The sequence below is a fragment of the Mastomys coucha genome, unplaced genomic scaffold (assembly GCF_008632895.1).
Source record: "Mastomys coucha isolate ucsf_1 unplaced genomic scaffold, UCSF_Mcou_1 pScaffold21, whole genome shotgun sequence".
In the NCBI taxonomy this organism is placed as follows: domain Eukaryota; kingdom Metazoa; phylum Chordata; class Mammalia; order Rodentia; family Muridae; genus Mastomys; species Mastomys coucha.
The window spans coordinates 10,485,570-10,500,686 of record NW_022196904.1 but is presented as its reverse complement, the minus strand read 5'-3'; the positions used below and the strand labels follow the sequence as shown (position 1 = coordinate 10,500,686).

Genomic DNA, 15,117 nt, shown 5'->3' with positions numbered 1-15,117 from the left:
TAGTGTTCTATAAATATCTTTTAGCCTGTTTCATCTGGGACATCATTTAATTCTGTTTAGTATTTTTTAAGACTTTTTAAATTTATTTTATGTGTATGAGTACATTATAGCTGTACAGATGGTCATGAGCCATCATGTATGTGGCTGCTGGGAATTGAACTCAGGACCACTGCCTGCTCTGCTTCCTCCAGCCAGCTTGCATGGGCATAATTCACTGTAGCTGTCTTCAGATGCACCAGAAGAGGGTATTAGATCTCATTCCGGATGGTTGTAAGCCACCATGTGGTTGCTGAGATCAGAAATAAGGACCTTTGGAAGGGCAGTCAATGCTCTTATCCGCAGAGAAATCTCACCAGCCCTCTGTTTAGTTTTTAATGAGATGAGTTGTCAACTGTTCAGAGTGAGATTGCTGTTTGTGACTTTATAACTAGTAATATTTTATATGTAGAACTTGGTGGACCTATGATTAGAATTGCACTGTCCTCTCCATGCATTATTCCTTTAATCAACACAAAGTGAGGTTTATCATTACTCTCCAGATTTTGGCTCAAATGTGTTTGATCCAAACTTAATCAGCAACATTTGCTTGCTCTCTAGTTCCATTTGCCTGGAAAACTTTGATTGAGCATGTCATTTTAAGGTCCAGTCTATCTTTTATCATAACATACAGCAAATATATACTTCTCACTTTTTGATACAATCTCTTAGCCAGTGCCTTTTGATTAAAGAATTGACATTTATATTTCAGTTATCATTGAAAAATCTAATAACTCCTTTAATTTTGATGATTCTGCCAATATACACAAGCTGTTCTTTTGTTTCTAGTTTAACTATTTATCTAGTTTGGTTTCTGGTTTCCATTGATAAAATACTGTTACCAGAAGCAAATTAGGAACAGAGAGTGTTTACCTGACTTAAATTTTCAGTTTAAAAATCTACCTACAGGAGAACTCAGGGCAATATCACAAAATGGAGCTAAAGTGAAACCATTATACAAATCAGCTTACTAAGAGGACGGCCTAGTTGGTCACCAATGAGAGGAGAGGCCCTAGGTCCTGTGAAGGTTCTATGCCCCATTTTAGGGGAAAAGCAGGGCTAGGAAGCAGGAGAGGGTGGGTTGGTAAGCTGGGGGAAGAGGGGAGGGAACAGGGTTTTTTTGTTTGTTTGTTGTTTTCTTTTCAGAGGAAAAACCAGGAAAGGAGAAATCACTTGAAATATAAATAAAGAAAATATTTAATTAAAAAAATCAGCTTACTAATTTAATCAGAGTTTCACTCTGTTAGTTTTCTCATAAAGAAAAGTTCCATAGGTTTATGCTGTGGGCCCTACCATCTCAGTGATCAATTAAGGAAATCACTCAAATACACAGTCACGGGCAAGTCTGATGAGGACAATCTCTTATCTGAGACTCTAAGGTAACACTGGGATGTATCAAGTTGACTACTGAGACTAACTTATACTGTTGTGGTTTTAAGGATACAATTGTTTATCTCAAGACTATTTTGTAGAACAGACTTGATGGCCATTAATTCATATCACACATTTTTCAACACAAAGTTTTTTTTATTTCTCCTTCAGTTATGACAAGTAACACTGCTAGGTATAGTGCTCTTGACTTGTCAGTGGTTGTCTTTCTAGAACTTGAAATACAGATTTCCTGCCTTCCTAACTTTACAATTATAGTTAATGAATCTGTTATTCCAAGAGATCTTTTTTTATATTTGGCTTAGCAATTCTCTCTTACTGATTTGAATGCATTTTCTTTGTTTACACAGTCATGAGAAGGAAGAGATTAAATATATAGGCCTCTGTTTTTTTGCCTTTACCTAGATTTTTCCTCCATTATACTTCTCAGGATCCCACTGAATAGTGCTGTCCTCAATGTACATCATCCGTCTACATCATCAATTAACAATCAGGATATGTTTCAAAGACATAAAGACAGGCCAATGTTATCTACATGATGCCTCATTAAGACAGTCTTCTGGGGTATTTATAGATTATGCCTTATTTACTATTTTTATTTCATCTGAAGATATTTTCTTTACTATTATCTGAGGTGTATATGTGCATAGTGTCTGTGTGGATACACACCTGTCATAGAACATCAGTGAGAACATGAGGGCAATTTTGTGGAGTCAATCATTTCCTTATAATTTATTAAGGTTAAGAGAAAGTTCTAATCTTAGGGCTTATGTGATAAGCACTTTCATACATTGAGCCATAAAACAATCCCACCATTCCCTTTTGAAAATCTATTTATTCAATTATAATTTTGAATTTGTGCTCATTTATGCTTTTTATTGTTCAATAAAGTTGCTCTTATATCTTTCTCTTGAAAATGATAAAATTAGAGGCTGGAGAGATGGCTCAATGTTTGATAGCACTCTTTTAGAGGAGTGGAGTCTGTTTCCCAGTACTCACACCCTGAGTGGGTCATGACTTTCTATAACTCCAGCTTCAGAGCAACTGACATCCTCTTCTCTCCTATGCAATTGTATCCACACAGATATGAAATCTCACATAAGAACACATAAGCATTTACAAAATAAAAACTTAAATTAAATCTTTATAAATGAGTGTATTAACTTTGACATTCTAGGCCTTTCCATTTTCTCTGAATGTTCATGCATATAATTGTAAAATGAGGCATTCCTTTCATTGATCTTCATTTAACTGTTAAAATACTAATGTTCTTTGGGTTCACTCAGCTTCTCTATTATCTATCTTTGTATGAAATGTTTTTAAATATATCTTTTAACACTTTCATAATTCCATATAATGCATTTTTATCATGTTCATTGCCTTCCCTGATTCCTTCCATATCTTCCACCTGTTCCATAAGCATGCAAATTTGTATATTAATTTCTTAAAGAATTATTTTTATTTTATGTTGAGGTGCCTTTTGCCTGCATATATGTATGTGAACCACATGCATCTATTGCCCACAGTGGCCAGGAGTACATCAGATCCTCTGGAACTGAAGCTACACAAAATAGTGAGTCACCATGTTAGACACCCTCTCACTTCAAGTCCTGTTAATTTTTAAAACTGTCCTATACAATAAATTAAATTAAATTAAATTAAATTAAATTAAATTAAAGCTGCCTGTAAATTTTTGGGTGTATGAATATCCAGAGGAGTTGGATAAGCACACATAAAGTAAACTGGCTCTCTTCAAGAAGCAATCAATCACTAGTAGTTCTTCAAGTTGGCTCATCATGACCAACCTTGACCTACATTCTGTCATTCAGTCTGGCTTAAGCAAGCTTGTACATGTCTTGTACATGTTGTCACAACTGCTGAGTTCAAATTTCAACTGCCAGGAGGTGCCCAGAAAACACTGTTTTAGTAAAGTTATCCACCACCTCTGCCTCTATAATATGTCCCAACCCATCCAAAATGATCCCTGAACATTGGAGAAAAAGGTTAATATAGCAACCCAATTTAACACTCACTACTCAAAAGTCTCTTATTGTCTGCATCTTTAAGAGCTGTGGGTTATTGAATTAATCACTGTTCACTACATGGATAAACTTTTCTGATGGTGGATGAGAGATGCGCTAAACTATAGTGAAAACTCATTAGGAGTTGGTTTCTGAAGAATTTTTTGAAAAACCTGATTCTTGGAATAAATAGGTCTTAGATATTGGAACTGGTGTCCTTCAGATATAAAGTTAATTAGCATCATTTATTGACTCCTTTTTCCTGAGTTATTTGCATTCAGAATTTCATTTAGACAAGCATTAAACCTTCCTATGTAATTTGTTTGTGCTTAATTTATTTTTCATTATTTTTGCATTTGCATAGTATTTTATTCTTTGAAAATTTGAAAAGTGAAGATAGTGTATCATGTTCTGCTAGATTTGCCAGTAAGCACTCCAACATATTATGCATTCCACAATATAAATTCACTGAGAGACCTCTTGTTCCACGTGATGAAAGTTCTGGTTGTGGGCAAAACATTCTGTGAGTGACAAACAGAATCGACACAAGGAAGTGCTGAGTCTGAGTGTATTTCTCAAAAATGGCATCAGGCTTTTACTATCATTACAAAAGCAGCCACCTCTTCTGGACAGGCACTGCAACCCCTGGGTCTGAGTGCTCTGCGCCCTGGGGGTGTGCGGACTGTATGAGGCTTGAAGCTCAAATTCTCTCTCTCATATCTGAATGTGTGAGTAAGTCTGTTCACAAAGTAAAATCCAGGCTTATATAGTATACAGAAAACAGGGAGAATGACAAAAGTCATGTAGGCAGGTGATGGTTGCATCAAAGTTGGTAAGATCAGGCATCCAGGTGTGAAGTGGAAGAGCAGTTGTGCCCTTCCTGCTGGGGCTATTTTGGCAGTCCCAAGCTAATTCTCTGGGTCTGTTGGAGGCAAGGAAGTCCCAATCTAGCAGTCCTAAGAATGCTCTTAAGTGAGAGAAGCCCTTCAATTACTCTCTGGTGTGTAAAGTATATTTACAGTACCTCTGTTGCTAACTCTGATGACACCCTGTCTGATAATGCTTCCTTGTGAGAAATTCCAAGCTAATGACAGCTTGATAATAAATTAGGATATATTGGAAGGCTGTGCTAGCCAGGGAACAACGTTCAATCTTAAGTTTTAACTATTTACAAATCATTTCTTGGGGCACCTTTATGCCTGAATAAGAAGGCATATCGATGATTGGAAAGACTAATCTGGAACACATCTGAGTTAGGAGATGCCAACGACTGACTGAATACCCAGGAAGACCAAACTCCCTTTGAAGTCATAACGTCTCTGGTCCATGATCAGGCTTTCCATCCTGATACTGCAGACTTTACTGGAGTAGATGAGTGGGCATGGGACCCTGTTTCATTATCCTTGACTCTAAAATATAAATAATAATAATGCAGTAAACCAAAGATATATCTTAGATGATAACCATAGAACCATAAATATATGGACAGTTGGAAAAGATATTGAACTGGTCAAGATTGCTGCCCCAGTGTAGTCCTATAATAGACCCCAGAATGATTAAGAAAATTCTCTAGCATTAAAATCTGATGGTATTTGCCAACCTATGTTTAGATTATGCTAAGTTCATGACCCCTCTCATCTTTCTTAATCGTCTCTCTAGAAAGGGAAATTTCAATCCTCTTCATTTCTGTGCCACCTCTCTATGCTAGAAGCAGATTGTGTGTGTAGTTTCATTGCAGTACAGTTCTAGAATAACTTTGCCAAAATGAATCATACACTGAGCCTCATCTAGACCTGATTAGGTAATGATAGGTGAGATGGAACTCAAAGTAGAAGAACAAAAGTGTCAGTCATCAGATAATTAACAATGAATAAAAACATGATTATAAATGAAGTAAAGAGTTATGGGTTTAATTTTCTTTACCCATAATTGGAATATTTCAGCCTGTACCTTTAGTCCTCTTCCGCTTCAGAGTGTAGGATTTGGATACTAATAAGATAAGGATATCAGGAGTTTTCAAAGATAAAATGAAGTCAAATTACTTACCAGATTGTATTTAATCCAATACTCTTTGTATAATCATAATAGAAAATTTTGATTCATATTTAAGCATAATGGTATGTCACCACAAGAAAATGGGTCTTTATACACTAAATCTTTATACAATAAAGACCAAGAGCTCTAGAAGAATACACTGCTCTTGCCTCAGGCTCCTGAACTCCATACTCTGTAGAGACATATTTCTCCGCACTAGACATGATGGTCTCACATAAGAGAAGTGGTCTGCTCTTAGATTTCCTATAATGAATCAAAATTTGGGAGAGGTAAAACAGTATATGAACATAAATGACTATTATTAAATACCTAAAGAAATGAAGAAGCTACGTTAATTGTGATGTAGATAGATGATAGGAAGAATATATATTTACATATATACATAAGAACAGTAGCTGTAATATAGTTCTGTCAAAATACTTGATCAGACATCATAAGTGTCTTGAAATTTATTTATCCTAGTGATTATATGTAGCATTTTTTTCCATTTGAAGACAACTTATATTTTAGGGGTTATTTTTCTTATACTAACATGACAAACCTCAAAAATCCCAGCATGCATTACTTCACACAGTATGGTTATTGGACACACAGTATCTGGGACATTATCATTTTCACTGGTATCTTCAGAAGACATTAGTCAGAGACACAAAGGGAAGATAACCTAAGGACAGAGGAAGAAGTCTGCCATCGGTAGCCCCATCCCAAAAGCCTACAACAGTCTGCACAACACCCTGATGTGAGACCTCCAGCGTCCAGAACTAGGAGGAATTTCTTTTTCTTTCTTTCTTTTTTGAAAATAATTTTTTTTCTATTTTATTGGGTATTTTCTTTACTTACATTTCAGATGTTGTCCCCTTTCCAGGTCTTTCCTCTGGAAACCGCTTATCCCATGTCCTTTATCCTGCCTCTTTGAGTGTTCTCCCCCACCTACCCACTCCCACCTTCCTGCCTTGGCATTCCCCTGCACTGAACATAGACATCACATGTTAGGATTATCCTGCATTCTAACATACAAGAAAGAGATTGGAGAAACTTTTGGAAAGAAGGAAAGAAAATGAATGAACATCTATAAGGTATACAGGAATTTGACATAGGTGGGTTAAAACACCATGTGTGTACCTCCAAACGTGGTTTTCTCAGATGGACTGATTTATTCCATTGTGAAGCCATATTTAATGTGTTACAATTTTTGTAGTCCAGCATCTATCTGGTTTAACTTAGCAGGATCCAGGTATGTTGTGGAAAAAAATAAGAAAACATGTACTAATAATGAAGGAAATAAGGAACCTGAAAGTAGCAATGGATACTGATAGGTACCATCTTATTAGATGACATCTTCATATTCATATCAATGAAGGGTATATTATTTGAATAAGCTGTATATGTGATTTACATTTTTATAAATTCTTTATATTTTTCTTTAATATAACCCTCTGTGGACTTAAAATTAACTTATGTGATGATACAGAAAGAAATTAATGTGATAAAGAAAAACATGAATATTATTTTCAACCTTTTTGGATTCAAATACACATTTATACTATCACACTTGGTGACATCTCAAAGACTAATTTTCTCTGAGTAAAATAATAATCCTGTCAATACCTTTCTTATATATTCATTAAATACAATTAAATTTATTAAAAGAAAATCCCACAATGAATATGTCCTATAGGTCTGGCATTCTTTGCAAAATAAACCAATTAGTAATTTCAGAAACACTTTCTTTTCAAATATATTAGATGCATATTCTGTGTGTATAATCAAAGTACAAGCGCATGGAACACATCCCAGTGCCACAGCTAGGAAAAAAAGCAAGGATGAGACTTGCTGGGTTGTAAATGAAGGAAAGATGGAAAGAAAGTGTTACAGTGTAATTAATATGGAGAAAAAGAGCAAGATGTAATTGTGTCAAAGGTATTAGCCATCTGGGCTGAAGGAAGACACAAAATAGTATGAGCAGCTGAACAATCTCTAAGGCACAAACTACAGACATTCTAGAATGGAGTAGTGCAAAGCCAATGTACAATCAGAAGAGGCCATGCTACAAAGGACAGGGTCTGAAATTATAGAGATCCCCATGCATCAAAAACACCATGGCTCAGTGAAACAGAAGTCCTGCAGTGTCCTCAGCTGGAAGTGGCTGTGTCCCCTGTATCTAGTGAGAAAATCAAGACAGTCAACATCCTGCTCATAACTGTGTGTATCTGCAGCACTCATGTGAACCCACACACATAAGTAGAAACTGTTTAAGACATTATTTAAAAGTTGCATGCATGCGATGATGAACTTCTGTAAGTAAATACTAAAATGTGCATAGAACAATTGAAATCTGTTTGGATCATTGAGATGGTAAACACTGTTGAGTTGGATAGCATGATGGGAACAGGGTTGATGGGAATCTGGAATAATCTGGATATATAAGAAGGTAAAGCCAGTGGTGCTGCTGATAGATTGTCTAGCATAAAGAGTGGGAGATGAAGAGGTCAGACATAATTTCCACAGAAGGAGAAGTCTTTATATATAGTTTCAGGGCTTAAGAATATTTCTATAAGAATGGTAGTTTGATTAAAGAACTCTGTGTTCTTTATCCAACAAATGGTAGAGCATATGATTGGAGGAGCTACAGCAGTGTTGTGACCATTATTAATCCACCTATGTATCTGCTCCAAATTTTCCAGGCAAAATTGGGGACTGGAAGAATTACTTCACAGTACTCGAAGCTGAAAACTTCAATAAAGTATTCCAGGAGAAAATGGCCAGATACCCTCCAGGGATGTTCCCATGGGATTAAGTTTTCAAAACTTTTAAATATCATACGAACACTAATGTTTATGTTCCTATCATTCTATATCTGAATAACTGAATGTGGTCATAGAATAAATGCTGTTGTGGAATTGTGAGGGTGATTCTTTTAAAAGATAGTGTTACAAATACTACTTGTAGCAAAAGTAGTGGTGTTTTTGGTGGCGGTGGTGGCAGTGGTGGCAGTGGTGGCAGTGGTGATGGTGGTGTGTATGCCTTTCTGTTTGTAGTGCCTTCAGAAGCCAGAAGAGTGCATTGGTTCCAAGGGACCTACAGTTGCATGCAGCTGTAAACTTCCTGCTTTGGATCCTAGGAACTGATCTCAGGTCCTCCATCTAAGCAATACAGTACTACTTATACCTCTCCATCTTTGAGAGTCATCTCTTCAGCCTAGAAACTTGGAGTCTTGAGTCATCAAATATTTGCTACTTTTATTATTGTTTTGTTCTGTATTATCAGCAAATTCTAATTTACTTCATAAAATTCCAGCTTTAAAACATTTTATTTTCATTTAGATAACATTTATTTGGGGTTTTATTAACTGAGATTGGACATGACAAATGTTTCTAAGAATGATGCTATGGAAATTATACAAATATTACTCAATATTTATGTATTTATCATACTTTCCATGAATACCAGCTTAATTATTTACTATGGAAGCATATATGAATATTCTTTTATTGGATACTTTACTTATTTATATTTCCAGGTCTCTCATTTGGAAACTTCCTATCCCATCCTCCCTCCCCATGCCTCTATGAGGGTGCTACCACAAATACCCACCCACTTGCATCTTCCAACCCTGCCATTCACCTTCATTGGGACATCAAACACCCTCAGGCCCAAGGGCCTCTCTTCCCACTGATGTCAACAAGGCCATCCTCTGCCATATAAGTGGCAGGAGCCATTGATCCCTCCATGTGTACCCTTTTGGGTGGGTCAGTCCCCAGAAGCTCCAGGGCGTTCTGGCCTGTGGACATTGTTGCTTGCTCCATTGGGCTGCAAACACCCTCCGCTTGTTGAGTCCCTTCTTCAACTCCTCCATATAGGACCCTGTGTTCAGTCCAATGGTTAGTTGCAAGCATCTGCCTTTGTATTTGTCAGACTCTGGAAGAGCTTCTCAGGAGACAGCCACATCAGTCTCACATCAGCAAACACCTCCCTGCATCCACAATAGTATCTGGTTTGGTGACTGTATATGGGATGACCAATATTAACTTATCAGTGAGTATATACTATGTGTGCTGTTTTGTGACTGACTTACCTAATTCAGGATATTTTCTAGATCCATTCATATGTCTGTGAATTTCATGAAGTCATTGTTTTTAATAGATGTGTAGTATTCCATTGTGGAAATGTACCATATTTTCTGTATCCACTCTTCTGTTGAGGGACAACTGGGTTCTTTCTAGCTTCTGGCTATTATAAATATGGCTGTTATGAACATAGTGGAGTATGTGTCCTTATTACATGTTGGAGAATCCTCTGGATATTTGCTCAGGGGTGGTATAGCTGGGTCCTCAAGTATTACTATATCGAATTTTCTGAGGAACTGCCAGACTAATTTCCCGAGTGGTTGTACCAGCTTGAAATCCCATCAGCAATGGAGGACTCTTGTCCTTTCTCCACATCCATGCCAGAATCTGCTATCACCTGTGTTTATGATCTTAGCCATTCTTACTGGTGTGAGGTGGAATCTCAGGGTTTTTTTGTTTTATGTCTTTTTTGAATTTCCTGGATGAATAAGTGTGTTGAACAATTCCTTAGGTACTTTTCGGTCATTAGTTTTCTCAGTTGAGAATTGGCTGTTTAGCTCTGTACCTCATTGTTTAATAGGGTTATTTAGTTGTCTGGAGTCTAACTTCTTGAGTTCTTTGAATATATTGGATATTAGCCCTCTACCATATGTAAGATTGGTAAAGATCTCTCCCAATCTATTGGTTGTTAAACTTTTGTCTTATTGACAATATACTTTGCCTTAAAAAAGTTTTGAAGTTTTATTAAGTCCCATTTCTTGATTCTTGTTCTTAGAGTATAAGCCATTGGTGTTTTCATCAGGATATTTCCCCCTGTGGTCATGTGTTTGAGACTTTTCCACACTTTCTCTTCTATTACATTCAGTATATAAGGTTTATGTGTAGGTCCTTGATCCACTTGGACTTGTGGTTTGTACAGGTATATAAGAAGGGATTAAGTTGTATTCTACTACATTTTGAATGGCAGATGAACCAGCACCATTTGGTGAAAATGCTGTCTTTTTTCCACTGGATGGTTTTAGTTCCTTTGTCCAAGATCAAGTGACCACACATATGTGGGTTCATTTCTGGTTCCTTAGTTCTGTTCCATTAATCTACCTGCCTGACATTTTACCAATTCCATGCAGTTTTTATCACAATTGCTCTGTAGTACAACTTGAGGTCAGAGATGGTGATTCCTTCAGATGTTCTTTTCTCTATCATGGGTTTTTTGTTATTCTGAATGAATATGAGAATTGCTTTTTCCAACTCTAGGAAGAATTGAGTTGGAATTTTGATAGAGATTGGGTTGAATTTGTAGATTGGTTTGGGACAATGGACATTTTAACTATATTACTCTTGCCAATCCATGCAAAATCTAGACTGTATTAAATGCTGACCTTTACCTCTGGCCAGATTTTTTCTTCACAAGAGAAGAAATAAAAATAGCTAAGGTATAACTTCTTAATTGATCAAAATCTTTAGCAATTAAGGAATAAAAATTAAAGTACTTTTAGATTTGATCTACTCTAGTCAGAAATATTATGACCAAGGAAACAACTGACAACAAACACTGGTGAGATAAATCCCTATGAAAATGTGGGAAAGAGGGACTCAGTTGCATTTCAAATGTTTTTTTAAATTTATTTATTATTATAAATGAGTACACTGTAGCTGTCTTGAGAAACACCAGAAGAGGATGTCAGATTTCATTTTAGGTGATTGTGAGCCACTATGTGGTTGCTAGGATTTGAACTCATGACCTTCAGGAGTGCAGTCAGTGCCCTTACTCACTGAGCCATCTCATCAGCTCCCTCAGTTGCATTTCAAACTGATGCAGTCATTCTAAAAAAAATCAGTATAAAAAATATATGATATGGCACAGATACAATATTCCTTGGCATATGCTGAAAGGACTTGATACCTTGCTCCACAAATACTTTCTCAGTCATATTTATTACTATTCTAGTCATAATAACTAGAAAATGAAAACAACTTAAAAGTTTTTCAACAAATAAATGACTAATGAAAATTTGACATATGCACAGTGAAATTTTACTTAGCTATAAAGATAAGTAAAATCATGAAACTTTTAGGCAAATGGGTGGAACTAGAAAAGATTATACTGAGGGAGATAACCCAGACCTAGAAAGATAAGTGTAAAATGTTCTTTCTTATTTGTGCTTTCTGGCTTTGAATCTGTAGATATGTGTTTATAATCTGGAGTGACAACGGTAACTAGGAAAGTAAAAAGGGACAATTGGGAGAGGAACTCTAGACCATGGAATAGCATGCAGGTGCTTCAAAGGGAGAAATGGGAAACGTGGTGGAGTGTATTTTGAAGACAGGACACAGATCTAATACACAGTGACAGAAGAGAAGGAGGAATAAATAATACCATGGATGTTTGAAAAGACATAGAGAATCATATTATTCAATATTTATTTTAAATCACATATATTATACATGTATGTGTGAAACACTAACATGTAGTTTAAAGATATTGTGCCATTTTCAAATGATAATGTCCTCTCCAAGAACTGTGGAGTATATAACAAAACCCCAGTATCATGCATGAGAAACTTACCCTTAAGTAATTGGTCAGGAAAGTCTAAGAGACACCCCAAAACAGCATTCACCCCAAGAAGATTTAGATTTAATATGACTTTCAAGATTAGAATTCTAGTTGTTGTGCTCAGAGATTGAGTTACCATTGTCTCTGAACTAGGTTTGTGTGTTGTTTTTCTTCGTGAAACAGTTTGACTGGGTTCCAAAAAGAAAGGTACAATGACAAAGTGTGGGTTTGCCAGCGGTGGACCAGAAAGGTCATGTCAGTTTTGAACCATGGTGCTGGTGTGGTAGTGACCCAACAGTTGGATCTTAGCAAGCTGGGTGGAGAAATTTTGGAGTTCTGAGTTAGAGAGTCTTCAGGACATAAGAACAGCCTGGCCAGGACACCAGAGGAGAAAGTAGCTGGGTGTAGCATGGGAAAATGGGACCTCTTTTTTAATATTTCCCTCAGGTTGTGAACAAACATGTTGGGCAAGAATCCACTAGAAATTAAAAATCTATGTTTCTTTTTGGTATATAGATACTTTTGAAATATATAAGCTGTTCTGAAAACCATAGTGTAGTGGCTGGTTTTGTATGTCAACTTGACACAGGCTGGAGTTATCACAGAGAAGGGAGCTTTAGTTGGGGAAGTGCCTCCATGAGATCCAGCTGTGGGGCATTTTCTCAATTAGTGATCAAGAGGGTAGGGCCCCTTTTGGGTGGTGCCATCCCTTGACTGGGAGTCTTGAATTCTATAAGAGAGAAGGCTGAGCAAGCCAGGGAAAGCAAGCCAGTAAGGAACATGCCTCCATGGCCTCTGCATCAGCTCCTGCTTTCTGACCTGCTTGAGCTCCAGTCATGACTTCCTTTGGTGATCAACAACAATGTAGAAATAAGCTAAATAAACTCTTTGCTCCCCAACTTGCTTCTTGGTCATGATGTTTGTGTATTAATAGAAACACTCACTAATACAAATTGTATAGTGTAAAAACATAAAATAAACAATACTACTAATAGAAAGGCTGAGATAGGAGAAGCAAGATTTCAAGACCATTATGTTGTACACAGCACGACACTGTCATGAACAAACAAGGTGAAAGTGTATATGGATTGTACAACATTGGACCTATTTCCATTGGATGACAACAAATTTCTAATTCCTCATATTTTTGGATTTAAATTGCTTAGAATATGTTGGTAGTATTAATATTCATATTAAGATATTAAGATATTAAGATATTAAGAAAAGGTAATTGTCACATCCTGTTGTTTTTGTTGTAAGAGGTAGAATTGGGTTTGTGTAGATTTGTTGAAAGATTACTTTCTTGCTTCCTCTAGGGTGTAGTTTTGCTCCTTATGTTGATGTTTTCCATCTATTCTCCTTTGTAGGGCAGGATTTGTGGAAAGATATTGTGTAAATTTTGTTTTCTAGGGTGTTGTTTTGCTCCTTATGTTGATGTTTTCCATCTATTACCCTTTGTAGGGCTGGATTTGTGGAAAGATATTGTGTAAATTTTGTTTTGTCATGGAATATATTGTTTTCTCCATCTATAGTAATTGAGAGGTTTACTGGGTATAGTAGACTGTGCAGGCGCTTGTGTTCTAGGGTCTGCATGACATCTCCTAAGGATCTTTTAGCTTTCATAGTCTCTGGTGAGAAATCTGCCATAATTCTGATAGGCCTGCCTTTATATGTTACTTGACATTTTTCCTTTACTGCTTTTAAAATTCTTTCTCTGTTTAGTGCATTTGGTGTTTTTATTATTATGTGATGGGAGGAATTTCTTTTCTGGTTCAGTCTATTTGGAGTTCTGTAGGCTTCTTGTATGTTCATGGGCATCACTTTCTTTAGGTTAGGGAAGTTTTCTTCTATAATTTGGTTGGAGATATTTACTGGCCCATTACATTGGGAGTCTTCACTCTCTTCTATACTTATTATCCTTATGTTTGGCCTTCTCATTGCATCCTGGATGATTTGGATTAAGAGATTTTTGCTTTTGGCATTTTCTTTGACAGTTAGGTCAATGTTTTCTATGATGTCTTCTGCCCCTGAGATTCTGTCTTCTATCTCTTGTATTCTGTTGGTAATGCTTGCATCTATAACATGATTTCTTTCCTAGTTTTTCTATCTCCAGGGTTGTCTCTCTTTCTAATTTCTTTATTGTTTCTATTTTCATTTTTAGATTCTGAATGGTTTTGTTCATTTCCTTTACCTGTTTGGTTGTGTTTTCCTGTAGTTCTTTGAGGGATTTTTGTGTTTCCTCTTTAAGAGCTTTTAACTCTTTATCTGTGTTCTCCTGTATTTCTTTGAGGGTGATATTTATGTCTTTCTTAAGGTCCTGTATCATCATCATGATAAGTGATTTTAGATCTGAATTTTGCATTTCCAGTGTGATGGTGTGTTCAGGACTTGCTATGGTGGGAGAATTGGGTTCTGATGATGGCATGTGACCTTGGTTTGTGTTGTTTATTTTCTTATGCTTGCCCTCCACCATCTGGTTATCTCTAGTGCTAACTGCTCTTGCTAAATCTGACTGGAGCCTGTCCTTCCTGTGATCCTGGTTGTGTCAGAACTCCTCAGAGTCAAGCTGTGTCTGTGATCCTGTGATTCTGGGATCCTGTGATCCTGGGCTTATTAGAGTACCTGGGAGTGCAGCTTCATCTGGTTGTTGTGGGACTGGCAGTGGAGCTTGCGCCCAAGGTCTGCTCAGGATACCAGTCCAGAGAGACTGGAAGGAACCAGTGCTACTGGGCTGGCAGAGATCCTATGTGTCTGTTCCCACTGGTTCCAGTTACTCCTGGTGTTGTGACAGATGCTGGTTCCTCCTCACCTCTGATCCTGGGAATGTCAGAGAACGTGGGATTGGAGCTTCCTCTGGGTGTTGAGGGACTTGCTGTGGAGCTTGCATCCAAGATCTGCTCAGGACACCAGCCCAGACTGCCCAGAAAGAGGGGAGTTTATTTTTTTAAGTGAGTAGCTGGGTAGCACTGAGACAAGTCATGTGGACTCAAGCACA

At 37.0% G+C, this 15,117-nt stretch overlaps 1 pseudogene; it reads left to right on the top strand.

Moving 5' to 3' along the window:
• The window catches only part of LOC116101665, a 518,236-nt pseudogene extending 509,938 nt beyond the window's left edge, over positions 1–8,298 (top strand).
• The last annotated feature ends 6,819 nt before the right edge of the window (positions 8,299–15,117 follow it).